The sequence below is a fragment of the Netta rufina genome (assembly GCF_964035555.1).
Source record: "Netta rufina genome assembly, chromosome: 15".
Taxonomy (NCBI): Eukaryota; Metazoa; Chordata; class Aves; order Anseriformes; family Anatidae; genus Netta; species Netta rufina.
The window spans coordinates 11152713-11172834 of NC_140138.1; positions in this window are offsets into that span (position 1 = coordinate 11152713).

The following is a 20122-nucleotide window of genomic DNA, read 5'->3' on the forward strand; positions in this document are numbered from 1 at the left end:
TTTCATTCTATTCTCATCTTGTGAGACCATCTTATGGGTCAAAGACCTGCAGAGGTATCAGCCTTCTACTTAATCCACCTTTCTTTATCAGCTCTTTTCAAAATAAACTGTAGGAAGTGAAGACTGGCATTCTCTGGGGTGAGGGCTGCCCTTTGGGAAATAGCTTTTGCAGATCTCACTTTGTGCTTGAAAAGGTGCAATGGTGAAATTGTCTTGGATATTTTCCTGCATGGCTGGGAGCCTGCAGACAGAAGTGCTCTACCATTAACAGTTTGGTGTTTGGATTGGTTTGTTAGTAGGGAGAAGCAGAGGGGCTTTGCTCTTCAGTTTGGCCGTGCTGATCTTTATTTGGAGAATTACGCTCACAATTTTAATTCTGTCTTTGGCACTGCCTAGCAATGAACACCTGAGTAAAAAACTGCACCTGGGTGGGGAGCTGATGGTGGGTGGGGGCTGTAATTGCCTTGTTGTGGGCATGCTGAGAACAGCTGCTCTGGGGGCTGCCCTTAGGTGGGCTCGTCCTGGGCAGCAGCTGCCTGGCATCTGGGGTTCTGATCTGGCTGTGAGAAGAAGTTGAAAAGATTCAACTGCAGGAGTGTAAGAGAGCTTCAGAGTGGAAATCAACGCTAAAAGTAGTTGCTTTCTTCCCAGGTATGTCAAAGTGTTCGGGCAAGAGGGCGTTTGGGGACATTCATCCTGTTACAACCTGACCTAGAGCTTGGATGGATCTTTTCTGCTAAAGATAAACAGCAAAGCCCTCTGGTTGCTTTTTATTGACTGATTACATAACTGAGACTGTAGGGATCTGGAGGCAGGTTTTTTTTTTTTTTTTTTTTTTAAGATGCTGATTCTTTAGTAAAAACTATAGCTGAACAGTATATATTGAGAAGATTATATATATATATACACACACTATATTTTTATCTTTTGTACAATACTACCTTTTTCATTAAAAAGAAGAAAAGATGTATATTGATTTTTATTTTTTTTACCTTTATCTCAAAATGAAAAGCCATAACTGTTGTTTTTGCTGTTCCACGTTCTGGGAGTCACATGTTTTATGTGCATCTATAAGCAGATGGCAAAACAGGAGTAAATATTACCATATTCAAGCATCTCGACTGTTTATAGAGCGTGGAAGTGACAAGACAACCTTCGGTTCCCAAACCGCTCTGAATGCACATAAGTAATAACTTATGGAAAGCTGACTGACAGCTACAGCACTTGGAAGATTCAGTAATGCAGATTTCTAGGAAATCTGTTTCTGTTTAAAAAAAACAGAGCTAGGACTCCTAAGAGTTGTGTCAGTGATCACAGCAAGTAGACCTCTTGGGAGCTGTGAACTGGCTACATCCCCAGCTTACTTTTTGGGTGTGAATGCTGCTCAGTTAGCTTCTGCTTTGCTCTTCTCTGTTTGTATGCATTTGCTGTGTTTAATGGCTGTTGAATAAGAAGGATCTAGCCGTTGGTTGGTAGGTTTAAGTCCAGTTTATATTCCTTCAAAGATGCTTGGGGGGCTGTTGGGGGGCGGGGGGCACGCTATCTGTTAGAAAGTATAGGAATTGTTGTCCATTTAGTATTTGTAAAGAGCTTTGTCTTTGTGCTTGCTGCCTAACTAGAGCTGGGAGTTGCAGAGGGGAGGAGGACGGCAGCTGTGCCTCACAGCTGTGAGTGGGAGACCAACTCCTTTGTGCGGATGACTTGCTCCTGGGCTGTGCTTGCTCCTTAAATTGTTACTTTAGGTCTCAGAATGGCAAGGAAGACCACAGTAATTCTTGCCAGTGAACTCTTGTTTTTGCACACGCCTCCTCAATGGTTGAATGTGTGAGATTGCAAGGAAGCAGCTGAGTCTGTTTTGCTCCAGAGGGCTGTTTTTTTTTTTTTTTTTTTTTTTTTTCAGCCCTTTCCCAAAGGTGAAATGCAGGCTGGCAGTGAACCTGCTCCATTGAATTAATTGTTTAGAGGTGGCACTTCTTCAATCAGAATAACCAGTGCTCTAAAAAACTGTTTATATAAACTACAGATTAGATTTATTTCTTGTTTGCTAGTGGCACCTATCTCTAAGTATGAGGATTCTTCAACCAGCTGCTGTTGGTTCTCCAAGTTGAGAGGGAAGATCAGCCTTCCTCTACCCCATCGTCCTCCAGGGAAACTTGAATCTTGCTGGGGAGTGCAGATACAGAAGAAAGCAGCCTGGCAAAAGCTTTTGCTACAGATGATGATCCCTTGATGCTGCTGTAGGAATCTGAGACTAGACACAGCAAGGACTCACTGTGAATTAGAGATCTGCTGATGGAGAAAGTCAGGTACCATCAAAGTCACAGCAGAAATGAAAGGTCTACCGGTAGTCAGGGACTCTCAGGGTTTTGGAGGTACTGAGGGATATTCTGCAGAGATCTTTCACCAAAACTTTCCTTTTTCTCTTGTGTGTAAAGGAGAAAACTGGACCTTGATAATGTTCACAGTTCAGTTATGAGGTTTAAATAATACATGAGTTTTACAGAGCTAAAAATCTTCTGGAAAGAATTGAATTAATTGCACCCCTGGCTATAGCCATTGCTAAAAGCCTGCACTTAGAAAAGTATAAATTTGCACAAGGAATTCAGAGGTCCATTTCTTACTGTACAGGAGAGCAGGGATGAGTGAGGGCTGGTGTTTTAGCCAAGCTTCAAGGACAGAAGCTCTCTGATGGCCTGGTGCTACTGGGGAAACCCGTGGTATATTTGCTGTGGAAGCCCTGGCGTTTCTCCTGAGAGGTGGCTCCCAGCACACATTTGTCCAAGCAGGTGAGCTCCTGGTGGTGTTTCCAGGCTCCTGTCCATGGTTGTGGTGCTCCTGCCGTGTGAAGGGAGCTGAGCAGTGCTCTTCCACAGCACCAACCCACCCCCTTGTTCCTGGTCAGCTTGTGTGGGATCGTGGGGAGCAGAGCTCACCTTGCAGAGGCAGCTCTCTAGCATCAGTGGCGTGGTGTGTGCTTTTCTTCCAAGCTAGATGTTTTTGCAAATGTTTTGCCCTGATTCTCAGAGCACTAAGCTGTTCCTGACAGTGTTTCTGGAGTGCTTATTAAGATTAATGGATAAGAGTTCAAAAGGGAACTGAATGAATATTTTGTAGAAGGACCTAGATGTTTTTTGAGGTACTAGAAGCTCTTTTATTTAGTGTTAAAAAATGAAATTAAACCAGCTTATGGTTACCTTGAAATTCTTATGCTACTGTATCAGAGTTGGTCACCTAGGCTCATCTCCACAACAAGTATTGCTCTTCTGATCCCACTGGACAAAAGGAAACCTATTTAAAGGGCAAACTCCTATGTTAAAAAGAGTATATTTAAACCTCCTGGGTAGCAGCACTAGGTAAACAGGTGACTTATAACTTTCCATTTTACTATTATACTCACTGATTGCTGTCTATTTGCAGTGGGAAGCCTGCTGTGCCATCGTGTTGTGGTCCCAGGCATGGCTGTTCTACCTGTAATAGGAAGCACTTGATTTGCCCCGTGTTTTAGAGGGTACAGAGCAGGCAGCTGCTTCCTTGCTGGCTTGAAGCTGGGGAGAGGTTGTCCTGTGCAACCTTCTGTCCCTGCAGCTGCAAAGGGGTCTTGGGAGAAATAGCCTGCACTGACTCTTAATTTAGTGTGAGATTTCCATGGGGAGATGTTTTTGGCTGACAGAACAGAACAGGCCCAGGTTTGCTTTCCAGGGATGATGTAGCTTGCGGGAAGGTGCTCTCTTTCAGGTTAGAGTTTCTCTTCTTGCCATATTTTATTTTTTTCTTCTCTTTATGGCCAATTATAAATGGTTGATAAACACCTGTGATAAAATACAGATCTGCATTGGCAAATCATTTTTTTCATTAAAGAAAGCTGTTACTTACTGTGTGGAGAGTACATCTCCTCCTAAGAGATGGAATTATTTATGGGAGTGCATTAATTAGGTTTTTCAAGGCTTCCAAGGTCTTGGAGCTTAGAAGCCAGCTCCGGGGATAACTGCAGTAGGTAAATACCTCTCTGTCTTAAGTATAATTTAATAGAACTGGAAAACAACTGTCAATATGATGTGCTTGGGACACTGGGGGGCTCTTGTCAAATTGAAAGCCAGCACCTATAAAGCTCTTGTAAAGGGGTGAGCACAACTTTCCAGCTGAGTAACTGTGCTGGTCCCAGGCATCCAGGCAATGCTGGGGGTTTCAAGAGCTGGTTTGGTTTCCACTTTTACATCTATATATCTGTGTTATCTTAATTCTGAGGTGTATCAGCACTCTGGCTCACCTGTTGTGATTGTCATCTTGGTAAACAGCAGATCTATCTCCGCTCTCCTGTTCAGCAGCAGCTTCAGAGCTTTCACTAGTGGCGTTGTGCGTTCCACCTCGAGTTTCTGTGCGTCTGTTCATGAGTATTTGGCATTGTTCAAATATGCTGCTATGGTTACTCAGGCGCTGTTGACTGCACAGGTCAGCTTGGAAGAGCTTTAAACAAAGTATTTGGGACAGAATGCAACGCTCACTTGTGAATTTAAGACCTGGCACATCGATTTGAACAAGTTACGTAGAGAATAATGTCTGCCTTTTTTTCCCTACACTTGGGATTTGGAAAAAACATAAGAAAAATATTGCTTTGACGCCAGTCCAAGCAATGACAGTGGCTCCTGCTGAAAATAGAAGCCAGACTGTTTGTTCTGGGAATAGCCTGAAGGCCGGTAGGGCTTTGTGCACACAAGTGGCAGGAGGATGTACAAAGCGAGAAACCCACTGAAGAGTACAGGTGTCCTCAGCTGCGTCAGCACAAATCAAGAATAACTCTGATGTGGATGGGGCTGACTGCAAATCTTCACCACAGCAAGACACCTGCACAAACATTTGAGGGCTGAATTTTGCAACCATTGGGAGATGGAAGGGGTTGGAATAGGATTCTCAGACCTCGTGGTGCCATCTCATGGTTCAGGGGTAAGGTGCTAGCAGCTCTCTTCTGGAGACTGAGGCCCAGGTTTTTTTTAGCGGTGAAGATTTGGGCTGCTATGAGGATGGCCCATTGAGGGCTGTAGCCATGATTTTACTCTTCTAATCATGAGCTAATGTGAGCTGAATTGACAGGAGGTGGTGTTCAGGTCCTGGAAACTTAGTGAAGTCTGTTGTGTACTGCAGCATGGGCAGGGTTTGAAAAGGGACTGCTGTAAATTGTCTTTACAGATGCATAGTAGCACCTGCACAAAGCTATGCTGTTCAGTGCCTTTCTGCATACTTTACCCTGAAGAAACGAACGTGACTGAAACAAGTCTGTATTTCCTCTTCTGGTTACACTGGAGGCAAAATTTCCATAGACATGAATGGAAGGGGAACAAGAAAGTGTTTGAGACAAGACTGAGCATGCTGGTAAAAATGAAACACAAAAATGTGGTGTGACTTGAAAGCTATTTTTGAAAACACAAGCTGAAGTGGGTTACTCTGGTTACACTGGTCTGTTATGTCCTTTCTTTCCTTCTTTATTCTGTAATTTTGAGGAGACAGTGAGGAGTCCTTAGAGATAAGTTTTGTGTGTTAAAGGGGGAAACGTTCTAGCATTTGCTGAGCACAATAAATATCACTGCCAAATGAGCACGTCCCTATTCTGATATGGCAAAGATATTGCAAATGAGAATTCATGTCAAGCCATTACAGGAAGCAAGAGTTGATTTATTACTTTTAATTAAAATATTAACTTTGCTTTCTCTCTTGATTGTCTCCCCAGGAAACTGGGCGATGGTTGGCATTTTCTAACTCTTGGAGCAACCTCTTTGGTGGGTGGGTTGTACAAGGGGCTCTGTCTTCTACTTCTCTCCCCTTTTCCTAAATCTTGGGTGCAAGTATGCTGCAACTGAAAGCCTGGACAAAAAAACTTACCTACTTTCATTGTCACAAGTAATAGCAGAACGTTACTAATATTTCTTAGGTTTGGTTCTGCTTTTCCATTCAGTGTTTGGAATTCAAAGGCATTCATATACTTGTTTTTCAGGTGAAGGATGCTAATTTGAATGGCATTTTCACTGAGCTGAGAATTGGCCGTTCTCTTTATGTACTTATTTTCCCTTGGTTATTGTAGCAGACTCCTTGCACTTGCAGGAGGAGGGCAAGACAGCATAACCCACTTGAGAGGGAAGTGGAAGGAATCTGTGACCATAGCAATACGTGTTGTAAGGGGAAAAGTTGTCTCTGAATTCAGCAATAGAAATTGAAAATAATGTCTGTCGTGGTCATTGTGGACATGGAGAGAACCATGTTCCCCTTTGGACTTTGCCTGAAGGTCAAATTCGTATTTCAATAGGTTACACTGCAGCAGCAACTGACTCCAGATACGCTTATTTTCATCCTACTGTCCTGTGGGGGGTGTGTTTGAAGTCTCTTTTCATTACCAGACATAGTTATTTCCCTTTCCCGATGCAGACTGCACCACTCTAGAGCAGTCTGAATTAAATGCCAAGGTGAAGGCAGGTTGCTGTAGAAACCCATGTCAGATTTGCAAATGGTTGTTGTGCACCTCTGGGGCCACGTTACCAATAAAGACTTTTTTTTCCAATGGTATTGAGAAATGATCCTTCACTACTAAAAACCAGCTGGAACTACCAGCAGGCATATGCTACAGCTTAGAAAGGGAGGGAGCTGACTGTATGACAAGTTGTTCGGGGAACTGCTGAAACTTTGGGAACCTTCCCTTGGCTTTAGAGGGCTCTGCCCATAGGTCCCCCTGTTTACTGCAGTCCGTGCAGTTTGTTGCATCCCAGGTGGTCTTTGCTTCCACCATGAGCTTGTTGATACGAGAAAACTGTTCTAGAGCACTGCCTTCTCGTGTCCCTACGTGAAGCATAAAAGCGTGTTGGTGACAATTGTACATAAATTGTGTGTCGTGAAGAGCTGACAGTACTTGATTCTGAAACATTGTTCTGGTGCTTCCTGAGCATCCCTTTGATACCTCTGCATCTTCTCAGATTAGCAATGCTGTTATAATAGCACATGGCACAAGTCTAGTTACATGAGCTCTTTGGTATTTGACTGTTTTTTGAGCAGCATTTTAGGCATTATTGAAATATTTGTGTGCTTTTTGGCTCTGAAAAATACAAATTCAAAACAAAACCCCATAAACCTTAGTTTAATCAATTTATACCTCTAACAATAGTCTACATGCATAATAAGGTCGGTGAATGCCAATTACAACTTTGCAAATCCAGCCAGAGCAGAAAATCAGGACAGGCAGGGGGGGACTTTTTAGAGAGCCTCTTTTTCTTCCCAGAAAAATCACTGTAATATGTTGCGTTATTAATGCCTAGGTGAGAACTGCGAGTGAATTTAATTTGGAGCTATGCTAAGCTATATTGTATTTGCTAACACTTAGTTTATCTCTGACGATTTAAATGTTCCTGGCTCACTGAAGCTGTGCTCGTTTCACTGACTAAAACTTGCCTGTTGACAACCTTGTCAGCTGAAAGCATTAGAAGAGAATGAAATTACTTTCTGGGCCTTGCCCCAGATGGGAATTGCTGTAATATTTTAAACCTCAAAAAGGTTGGAAGTGTAACAGAACAACATGACCACAGTCAGATTTATCAGTGCTGCTTTCATCTTGGCTTTGGGCCATCCCCTGTCTGCAAAATTCCTGTTGATGTCCCATCTGGATTTCGGTAGAAATTGATGGTAGGGTAAAGCTCTCTGATCCTATCAGTTCACATTTGCATCACTTTCTGTTCTGGATGTGCTATGAAGGGCTGGAAGCACCACTTGTTAAACTCTAATTAGCAGGCGAGCAGAGGAGAATACAAGGTCAATTCAGCACTCCTGGAATTTGAATTATTTTCTGAATTTGAAGGGTGGGGGGAAGGAAATTGAAGCTCATGCATCTGCGTTCAGCTGCCTTTCTAAGGAGCTGTTTTAGGAGATGTGTGGGTTTTTTTTGTTTGTTTTTTGTTTTTTTTTTTTTTTTAAAAAAAGACTTGACTAGAGCCCTTAAACTCTACTTGTCTATATATTTTTTTGCCATAATTGTTGTATACTTTAATGTGCAAATTTGGGTTTGATTCCTGTCTTCCCCTAAAACACATAGGGGATGGTGGGGAAGAATGAAACTTAATTTTGACTATTGAGAGTGAGTGAGTGAGTGATATTTCCATATCTCAGTGTAAGAGGTCCTCAAAGACCTGATTTGTCTGTCTAAAGGCTTTGTGCCTCATGCAGGACTTTGTTACCCTTGCACATCTTATTGGTACAAAAATTGCAACAATGGTACCTGTTTCTGTTCTTTCCTTCCCTCCCTACTTAAGCTAGTTGTTTCATTATAATCTTCAACCACAGCAGATAAGAACTTGGAGAAAGCTACATGCAGGCTAATAGTGGGAAGGAGGCAGTCAGTAAGAGCAGCAAACTGGCTGGGGGATAAAGCAAAATACTGGTCCAGTTTGACTGGTCTGAGGCTTGTTGAAGATGACAGAATCTTCTCAGACTTCAGCAGACTAAATCTGTCCCAGCCCTGCTGTCTCAAGGGATGCTTCAGCTCTTCTTGAGAAGCTGTGGGGTTCCTGTGGATTTGATCACTTGGGCAGCGTTTCAGAAGTGAGCTGGTGACCTCTGCGTAAGAGCAGAAATGTCACTGCCTGAGCTGAAGGCACAGGCATGCAGTCCAGCCTGAAGGTGAGGTTTTGGGGCAGGTCACAAAAGTGGAAGACTGTGTTTGGGCATCCTGCAGAGAGCTGTGCAGCGAGTTCGCTGACTGCTGTGCTCAGCCATCCTTCAGAGGGTGTCCCCTCTCTGTCCTCTGACTATTGACAGGCCAAACAGGCTCCTAAAGCTCAAGTCAAGCGAGTTACTGTGAATGCTTTGCTCTCTTACTAGCTGTAACCAGGTGCCCTGCCTACAAAACTGGCATTCAGATGGCGTATTGCTCCGCTCAGCTTCAAGCTGAATTACTTTGCATTATTGTCTATTATTTTCAGACTCGCCCAAACTCTTTACGTGCATCCCGGGTCACTGATGCAAACAGACTGTTATTATGGGTCTGAATCAACATCGCAGCGCAGTCAGCGGCAGTTCAGGTCTCCCTGCGCATACCAATTTATTCTCTCGATGCAGGCAAAGTGAGTGAAGCCTCATTGCCCAGTCAAGGTGATTGAATGCAGCTGCAGCTGGTTGATTAAACCGAACGAAGGGAAACAGTCATGTGTCACTCCACACGCTCTACCACATGAAACAAGGGGATTAGATATGGTGAATTTCTAGTAATGAAAGCAGGCAATCGGGTTCGTCATAAAATCAGCTTAAAAGAGCTTTCTAGATTCCAGAGAGAACTAAAATAACTTGACCTACCTTGGTGCTGTAATCTTTAAATGCCGCTTAACATCTGCTCATCAGCACTTGGCAATAATATTTATGATGAAATTTATAATAGCACTGTCTTGTATTTAAAATAATAACGTAGAGGGAAATGATGGAGGAAAAATGTCATTACACAAGGGTTAAATGTGAAATGGAATTGTTTGGCTTGAGCTTGAAAAAGAAAAGGCTTAGTAGAAAGGTGCAGCTCCAGCAGTCTCACTGAGGGTGCCGGCTGGGCACAAGCAGGGTCCGGTGGCCTGGGGCATGGTGAAGCATCCCTTCGGTCCCCTGCAGGCATTTAGCATTAGAACCCGTTCTTAAGGGATCTCGGTTAACATGCTCAGAACTCTGTGGCTGTAGCGTTAACTGCGGTGGTGCAGAAGGCACCTAGCACCAGGTGGGCTGGATGTGAGCCCTTGCAGGCAGAGGAAGGGGTTTTGAAGGGCCTCGTGCTGTCTTTTGGTGCATAACCTGCTAGGAGCATTTTGGGGTCTTTCTTGCAGCCTTATAATTTCTGTGGCTTTTTTCTTCTGCTAGTGTGAGTCTTTCTTCAGGTGAAGGAGGGATTGGTTCCTGCCAATGCCCTGTAGAGAAGTCAAATATCATCTCTGTCCCAGATGCTGTTCTTGGATTCATATATTCAGGGATGATATTAATTGCTTTGCCACTGGGAACGCCTAACAAATTGCTTGTTCTTTATGTTGACAAACCCTTTATTCAGCTTGCTTTCCAGGATGTGGTTCCTCATGCAGAATGCTTGTTGGTTCCTAGACATATAGCTCCGTGTCTTGGCTTTATTAAAATCTATTTTGTTGGAAAGATTCCAATCTATTAAGCTACCCAGGCCACGCTGCTGGCCTCTTTCCATCCTGTTCTACTACTGTGGTGTCCTTTGTAGTCTGTAAGTTCACGTAGTAGGATGTACGTTTGTTTCAGAATTAAAAATGACAGTGAGTACACTAGGCCTGGTATGGATTTGTGTGGAACATACAGCCACTTGTTGCTACTTCCCTGTAGACAGCTACTTTTGGAAATCTGTCGCTTCCCCGCTCTTAATTTGTTTACCATGGACTTTAATTGAAGCTACAGAGTTGTACAATGAATATATCAAAACTGAAATCCCAGTAGTCTTCAGCAGCCTAATTTATGTGTGGGCTTTCCTCCCAGCACTTCCCTTGGAGCTCATCAATATCTGTTCTCTTTTTTTTTTTTTTTTCTTCCTCTTTTATTTAGAGGTTGGATCTCTTGGACTGTTCAGTAGAGTGCCTGCTGTTTCCCTATGCATAGGTACTTCTTGACACCAACATTCTGAGATTTCTACAGCAACCTCAGTTTTTAGCACTGAATTTCCTCTTCAGTGTTTTTTTTTTTAATATTCTTTTTTTTCTCAACTCTTGTGATCTACATGTTAACTTGATCTTTCATGGGAGCTGAAATAGAAGGATCGCTTTGCATCTCTAATAAATAGCCCCAGACTAATTCAGGGAAATGCTTCAAAACCTCCTTAACTGTAGAATTGGACTGGAGATGGGTATTTTGTTAGGGTAAATGCATAGATTCCAAGTTTTTCTCTCTTTTTCTATTTTTAGTTTTCTCCTTCTCCTCGGAATTGCATTAGTATGAGGGGTGGAGGTGTGGAGAAAGTGAATCAAGTCTAGTTGAGGTTTGTTTGTTTGTTTCCCTGGAAGGACCAACCTGTATTTTTCCTCTACGTAGACTTTTGCATTGTTTTGCAGAGCACCTCTTATGCACAGCAAGTCCACTGAGAGGGACAGCTTGTGCTGTGGCTTTCTGCTGCATTTCCTACCCTTATGAGGTGTAGTATGTAGCTGTTCTCCCTTGTGTTCCCCTGCCCACGGGCAGTTCTCACTCCCTTCCTCCCTGCCTGACCCCTCTCCAGGATACTTCTGAGCAGGCCAGCTCGCCCATCTCGGGAAGGCAGAGGCACGTCCAGGGAAGGAGGTGCTGCAGCATCAGGTGAGAGCCAGTGGCTGTCCCTTGGACCAGCACCAAGTACACAAATCAGGGCATTTTACAAGAAGATAGTTGACAAATCAATTATTTTAATAGCTATGCTCTCTTCATTTATACGCGCAGAGAAGGATTATCTTGTTCTTGTTAAAAGTGAATGTTTCTTTCTTTGCTCTGTCTCTGCACAGCACGTCTTGCTGTTACATTTAAGTTGCTATAAACTCTAAATCAATAATTCCGTTAAGAAGAAAAAAGGGGTCTAGTAGCAATAAGCACAATTGCAGAGCTAATCAGATCATCTTTATGGGAGTTGTAGGCTCTGTGGAGTTAGAACATCTTTGGGAAGCAAAATCAATATGGACACAATGCAGTCGCTTCATTTTCTGGGTACCAGCGGTACTAGAGTGGGGTCTGGGTGCTTGCATGGGACCCAGGGATTTTGCTGCCTGGGAACACCATGGCTGTGGGAAAGGAATGACTGCTGCTATGGGATCAAATAACAAAGCGGTGTATGTTTTGGGCACTCAAGTGTCTGGGAGAGGTATGGATCCAAGAATTTCTTTACTATTACTCCCTCCCCCCTTCAGAAAACGTCTAAAATAACCCTTTGTTTTAAACACGGCATGTTGTGGTTAAAAATAAATGCAAACACCTGATTTTTCAAACAGATCCTTTGGAAGAGGTGGTGATGGCTTTCTCACCTCTCCTTTCAATCATAATTTCTCAGCATGCTCCTTGTGGCTGAGCTCTGGGTGCACCTGGCCGTGCTGGGGAGATCCCAATGAGATTTAATTTTTCCCAAACCAGACTCTGCACAACTCCTTCCAAGTAGAGTTGCACCCTGTTCTCCACAGCCGCCACCACGTAAATAGCTACTGAAGACGGCAAAATTGAAACCCCAGAAAAGATGGGCCTTCTCGTTGTTTCATTATCGTTAAATATGATCTCTGCTGTGCGGTGGAATAACCAGCGCCCAACGCTGCTGCATCTTGATTGCTATTCAACGATCCTTTAAGATGAACCCTGCTGTATGTTCAACAGATTAGTGTACTGCTCTCTCTGCACTTTACATTAAGCAGTAGATCATGTAACTCTGCCTTAAATATTTAGCGTGCTTGTGTTTGCTAATAAAGATTTTTAGGAGAAATAATGTTTCATGCTGACACCCTCGCTAATAATCAAGTGCAGCTGGCTGAAGATGGATAGCACCAGGGCTTGGTGCTGCCTGTCCTGGTAGGAAATAGCATCGCTGTAGCATGCTGTGCAAACTGGGAGAGTGCTCAGGGCCAGCAGAGCAGCTGGATGCATGTCGGTGTTGTCCAGCAAGTGCTGCAGAGTGAGGGGGCTTCATGCACCCTCCTATGGAAAGGGGTAAGCAAAGCTTTCTGAAAGCAGGTTTAATTCAGATGGAGCTGTTGTATTTTCAGTAGCTCAGCACATGTCTGAGCTGGCTTGTTAGCAGCTCCTGGTGCTGAAGAGCTGGTCTGTGCCATGTATTCTTACCTAGGCAGCTGTACAGCCTTTATTTGTGTAGTGAGAACCCAAAGATGTCCCTGCAGAGAGACCCAAGCTTCCTCTTAGTTGGGTTAGTTTATAAAATTGCATCTTGGTCTCAGCAAGGCTTGATTTGAGCTAGATCTTCATTTATGTAATTTCCCTACTGTCTTCCAGCTATCAAACTGTTTTTTAAATATAAACCATTTCTTAAAGATAATTTTAGACCTGGATCACGTACAAGAAGGCATTCACATGCTATTCTCACCACCTGGTCTGTTTGGATTTGACAGTTTGCCTGAACATTCCCCAGACCTGATTTTCCTCCAGTTAAACTACCGTGTACCAACATGGCTTGTAGAATCAACTAGTTGTGCAGTATTTGGACACAAAAATGCTCATGTAAGGGAACAGAAAGTGCGGTTAAGGATAAATGCAGGGTTCATAGCTATCCACCTTTGAAGAGACCTGTCATAACAAGCCATAGCACGGAAATTTAAGCTGGATCGCAGGAACAATCCTTTAGTGGTTGGAGAGGGTTCCTCAGTGTTTTACACAAAGTTTGAAATATTTAGAGAGTTTATGAAAGAAAAAGCATTTCAGTGAGACACGTGCTCTTTTGATTTTGGCTTAAACAAATAGCCTTTTCCCAACATGAATAAAAGGACGCTACGTATGTGAGATGGTCTTTGAGTTCTAAGTGCCAAAAGGATTTATTGCTGCTCAGGTCTTTACAATTCTCCGCCCAGTACAAGCTCTGCCTAAAACTGAAGTATTTAGAAAGTTTGTTTTCTTGGCATGAATAACATGGTCTGCATCAACAGCAGAGGTGAGAGGGGGAGCTGAATCTTGAAGATCTTTTCTCTGTGCCAGTTTTGACTTTTACTCATGTTATTGTTTATCATTTTATGAATTGCTGTTTTCATTTTGTTTACAACCTGCTTCTAAGATTTCTATTAAGCATGCTAGAACAACACAAATCCAACAACCAGCTCTTAGCATTCCCCTTCAGATTGCATTTCAGAGATACAGGTAAATATTTAATAGCTATATAAACAATACACTTCTTTCCCCTTATGTCTTTTTGTCTGTGAAAGTAACTTGTGTACACAAACATTGTGTGTGTATAGTTGTATAGGAACACATTTTATCCATGTTTACTTGTATACACGCACATAATTGTGCATAAACAAATAGGCACCCACTTCCCAGCACATGAGAAGAGGGACTGACTGAAACTGAGCTTCAGTGTAGATTTTGACATCGCTCTGGCAGTGCAAAACCTACCCCCAGAGCTGTCCCGAGCTTCATGGCAATGTTTCAAGGTAACTGCAGCAAGCTCGTCCTCTAGCGTGATAACCACCCTGTGCTCAGTGTCTGCACACAAGTAAATTCTTCATTATAAAGTCTTTCGCCTTATTTCAGACTTGCAGCTGGAGCTGTACTGACTGCTCAGAGGTGTCCATGTATCATCTGATCAGCCCCATAACGTGTAGAACAAATAACAGATTGGATGTTCCTGAAGAAAAAGGAGATATAAGAGTAAAACTGAATCTTAGGAGGGAGGGAGTGGATCGTTGGTTGGGTCATATTTTTTCTGAAAACCTGGGGCTCGAGTAGCACTAAAAATGACCAGCGTTGGATTTTAGAACACTTAACATGGATCCGTGGATCTTGCACCAAGTTGCTCCAAGTGCACGGACGTGGAGCAAAATCAGGGTTAATCTTCTGTGGCATAAATTAGTTAGAGCAGTGCAAAGGAACGTTTCAAAAACTTGCGTGCTAAATAAATTACTGGTCATGTTTTATTTAAAGTGCTGGAGCTGCTGGCAGAGAGCATAGCAAACAAGCGGACTTTCAATTAAAGTAGCAGCCAGGATTTTCCTCCCGGTGCTCCCATGACTTCTTGCACTTGTTCAGCGTTACTGCATGGTGCTAGCAACTGAGCAGAACCACACATACACGCGTGGTCCCCATGCATGCTCCATCACGCCACCAAGTAGCTCATCTCCTATGTCCAAAACTGCTTTTAATAAACACTGCGAAGGCATCTAGCTGACCCCGAGCCTCTTTGCTTAGATCCTATGGATGCCAGCCTGGGTTTGCATTAGAGATACTGGGCTGTTCTGGGTGCTGTGCATCGCTTCAAATCCAGCGTGGTGCTGGTGGCTGTGATGTGGAAACTGGGCTCTTCCCTGTGCCTGCCCCCGTGCTGCAGGACTTGAGGGTGGGTCATTGCCAAGCTGCAGGATGGCAGGGCTGGGTGTGGAGGATTTGTGTTTCCAGCAGGACAGATGTTTGCTTTCTTTTCTCCAAAACATCTGTTTACATGCTCTATTTTGGGAAGCTGGGAGTGTTGCTTTAAGGGCACGCTGGGGTTACTGCAGGCCACCAGGCTGATGCCATGAGAGGCCAGCAGGATGTCTGGCCTGCTATTGAAATGCATGGAAAAGATGTTTTCTACCAGGAGGGTGCTTGGGCTTTCCTGGAAACTTGCCCATTGCAGGACAGCCTGTAGCATCCCCTGTCATCCTGGTGACACAAACCTTTGCTTTCCCTTCCTTGGGTGTTGCCCAGGCTTCATGTTCAGAGATGGTCACCTTGTTGTGGGGTAAACCCTCAATGCTAAGTTTTGTTCATTTGTAGTTTTTTGTTTGTTTGTTTTGGTCTGTTTGATGCCCCCCACCCCACTACTCTCCTGTGACATCCTCCCAACTGCTTGCTGCCATCAAGGCTTGGAAGCCTCCATGCTGCCTTCAGGAGGTGATACAGATCAGCTCTTGTGCATCAGCTGTAGGCTTCTGCGTCCCCCAGGACACTGCTCAGTGCAGAACTGAGGTTTCTTCCCAGAGAGCTGAAGGTTGTAGGGAGGAGTGTGTGCAAAATTGATTAAGAAGAAAAATGTATCTGCACACTTTTACCCTGAACATGGTATTGATTAGCTTGTGTCCTAGCTTCTCTGTGAAAATTGAATAAAAGGGCTTGTTGAAAGGGCTGGAAGGCAGGGCACAGTGTGCAGGAATTTGTTAGGAGCTGGGTGGAGAATTGAAATGTAGCGAGGTGGTGTGGTCCTTTCTGCCCAAGGTGCTGCTGCTTGGAAATATCTGAAGGAATGGGCAGGAGTGTGACTAGCTCTCCAGGGCTAAGGGAGCAGGATCTTAAAGCACAAGGAGGAGAGGTCTTTGCCACTGATCTCTGCTGTTGTGCATACCTTGTGATAGCTTTTGCAAATGTACTGCGGACTGTGCTAGCAAATTTCCAAATGTCTTTGCATTTATCAGTCTCCCAGTCTGAAGTGCAAGCTGGACGGTCTCTGAATTGTTGCCCGTAGGGCAGGTGCAACCATCCTCTTACTCACTCATTCAATTAGACAAGCAAACCTTTGGTTTCTGGTTTTGCATCCTGCACAGAAATTTGCACTAACCTCTGCAAGTTTTTAGTCTGCCAAGTGCCAATGTAATCTGGAATGATAATTAAGTGTTAGTCCTTTTTTTTTTTTTTTTTTTTTTTCTTTCCTGTGGAATCCCAGAGAGGCCGTGTTAGCTGCTTTGGGACTTCTGGAGCACAGCACCTAAAGCATTGTCATCTTACTCTGTGCTCTGAGAGGCATCCTACATCTAGGGAGTTTCAAGGCAGGTAATTATGGCTGTAGTTTTGCTTTTTGTATGCTGAATTTTCTTTATTCTGACTCAATCCAGCCCTTTTCGTTGTCTCTTTTTCATAAAAGAACCCAGATTAAGGGTATATTGAAGGAGCTCGTTCCCCTGCAAAATGGAGCCCTTTGGAAACACTTCTGAGCTCGTTTCCTTCTTACGCTCTGCCAACTGGGCTGTCATTGAACACTGGCATACATAGTGCAGTTGCTTAGCCAGCAGCACTCATTATGAACACAAGTAAAACATTTTCTGCTGTTTTAATAAACAGCCGGGACTAAAGCAATGAGGATGATAGTGTTCAGGGGTAGTGTCCATGTCTTGTCTGCTCAGAAATGGCATTGCAGTGGTGGCAATCATGCCCTTGCTTGTTTGTTTTTGTGCAATGAAGTACAAGTTGGAATCCTAGTAAAATAATTAGATTTATGGGGAGAAATGATTTTGCTGTAGCACAGGGTCTGATACATGCCAATCCCTTCCTATGCTCCTTATGGAACAAACTGCTATATGAGAGAAGCCGTATGTGAAACTGAGAAATCTGTGTCTGATGGACTGTGGTCCTGGTATGGATCCCTCAGCAATGCCTTTCAGCAGCTGTTGAGAAAGCTGTTCAAAACTGTGAATGCTTCTGGTTTACATACGTTTTTTGTGTGCGTGTTCTTAGCATTAGGTACTCTAAGGAAATCACAAGTTCAGGTTTAAATGCAAGTGTACAGATTAGACATACTAGGATTTTATAGGGTTTCTTTCTTTAAGTTTTTCAGCATTTGCCCATTATCTGACGCCTCTTCCCACCTAGAAACTCATTTTTTCATTTGGGTAAACTTGAGGCTTTTATTTAATCACGTGTCCGTTGAGCCCTAGTCCTGGTTGAGCATTTGGGGATTGGTCTTGGCAATAACTGAATGAATTATACTCAGTACTGGACATGTCTCATATCTGTGGAGCTTTACAAACAAATATCTAACAGTACACTAATTAATCCAGGCAAATTGACTTTAGTTAGACTGCACCTCTTTAGTACTTCGCAGGTTTGTAGTTTTGCCCTGCTTATATAGGGCACAACTTACTTTAAATGCTCCCAGAACCGTTCTGAGATCATGCAGTCATTTGGAAGATAACACATGTTGTTAATTACATTTCAAAAGCTTCAGCGCTTTGCTCCCTCTGTCCCTTCAGCAGTAAGGAGATTAGGTTCATTGCCAAGTGACTTGCATCACCCTCTGTCATGGGATGCGACTACCTCCGTCTTAGCAGTCCAACAAAATGATTCATCAGCACAGTGTGGTTTCGTGGAAATGCAGATATGTAACGAACAGCCTTGCGAAGGTAAGGGCGAGCGAGCCTCTCCTAAGGACCTTGCTAAGATGTGTGAACATGCAGGGTGGAGCTGTGTTAGGCCAGTGACAGCTAACGTCCCCCAAAATACTGCCTAGGTAAGGAAACCCGACACGGACATTTGAATTCACTTGAAGGTAACGTGCACGTGATTTTGGTGGCATCTGCACTGGCTTTAGCTGCCACAGCTGTTCCGGTCAAGGATACTGGAACTTCCTAACTCAATCATGCTGCAGGAGTTGAAATTATTTAAAAACAAAAAACCCAAACACCAAAACAAACAAAACAAAAACAAGAAAAAAAGTAGCGGAGTAGTCTGTAGTCCATATTCACAGGGAAACATGTGCTACTTAGGGGAGTAATTTCAATTTTAACTAGTAAGTTGAGAGAAATCTTGTATGTAGCACTTCTACTGCACAGCAGCGTACAACTATTGCTAAAATCATTCTTCTTTGGACAAGCAAATGGCAGATCTCTCTCAAAAACTGCTCTGCACAGACTTTGTTTAGAGAACAAGTAGACAATTCAATTTTCCAGCATGGAGAGGGCGTATTTTAAACTTTCATTCAATGCTTATTTTAATACTAGTTCTAATGCTGCAGGTGTCAATCTGACTTTACAGCTGATGGAGGTGGTGCATCTCACTGCTGTCTCAGTCACATTCCCTCTGGGTTCTCTGTTCCTTAAAAATGGACTGGAATTGGGTTGATGAGTAAGTCTGGTAGGGCAATCCCCACTTAAATGCTGTGGGTCATGCTGATCTCTGGTGTAGTAGGTGTGCACTTTGAGAAAATTGTCCCAATGTATTTGTTGTTTGCCCATGTCAAAGGACACAGCTGCAAGAGATTGCAGTCGGTTTTCTGATGCATTAGGAGAGCTATCTATTATTTACTTTGGAAGTAGCAGTCTTATTTAATATTAAATTCTAGATTTCCTTGAGGTGTTTACCAACCAGCCAGAAGATCAAGTACACTACATTAGCGAGCAGCCCTTTTTCACGAGCCGTCTTCTACCTCTCTTGGCTTGTGAATAATGAAGTCAATTCCCTCCCACCCTGTGCCCCAGCGCATGCTTGCTCAGAACCAGCATAATTTTCTATTTTTTGAACTACCTTTAAGAAATCTGCAAACCTTAAGCAGATTTTGAAAAACAGATGAAGCTTATCCAATTATGAAGAACCAAATTCACATGGGAGGTGGTATAGCCTCACTTTCTTCTTTGTGGTACAAGGTCTCTTAGGGTAGCTAATTTTTTTCAGACAACTGACAAAGCTGAATGGAAAATATGCATATCAGTCTTCAAAAAGGTAGTCTTCAACATTATTTAGTTTCTGACAATGAAAATGGGAAGTGATTTCAGCTGCTTCCATTTACAGGGAGCATGGGATCTTTACTCCATTATCCAAATGTGATCCATGTCCTATTTACTGTCTCACACCTCCCTCCAGGCTGTGAGACCACCAGTTCTCAGGTACTGGGTTTGGTCTGCATGTGACCTGAAGGCTCTGGAGGAAAAGCTAAGGTTGAATGTTGATCAGGAGGTTGCACGTTCAGGGCTTTGGGAAGGTGTCAGTGCCTCATTGACACCAGACTACTACCCAAGTGCCTTTCTAAAAGCATCCCAGGTTGCACTAGGGAGGGTGCTCAATTTTTGCAGCGTGCTTGGACACTTTTCAGCTGCCATTTGCATTTTAACCATGGGTTATTGCTGTGACTTGGCTGAAACTGTCTGCCAAAAGCTTGGAACATAAAGGGAGCAAGCCAGGTGTAATCCACGGGTGCCTGGGAATGTCCCACCACCAGACCCTTGTGAGCTCTTTGTCTGAGTTCTCTGGAGCTTCCAGGCTCCTTGTTGGACTTGTGACTAACTGCAAGTGATGCAACCTATTCTTATCTACTAAAGTATGCAAAGACATGGTATTTTATTTACGCTCTCTCCCCACCCCTCCATAAGCGATGTATTATGTGTATAACACCATCTGTCCTGCCCATGTGTGGGTTTTGTTTAAGAGAAGATCTTCAAAAGCTGAATCATTCTTATCTGAAACCAACTCAAAATGTTTAAAAAATAATTAACAGTGGAATTTGACTAATGGTTTGGTATGTTAGCGGAAAATATATCTTTGGACCCAGACTTTCAGTCGCAGAGGGTGGAATTTGATTATCATCAACATCTGAGTATTAAAACATACCTTATCCAGCTTCAGCAGGGCTTTAGAGATTTAGGGGGCTGGAGAAAGTTTCCCCTTGTGCTTTTGCCAAGACCCCTTTACATGTTTTTCTGCTCCCTCATTCTTCATAGTAGCAGTGGGATTATGATGGATAACTGAAATAAGA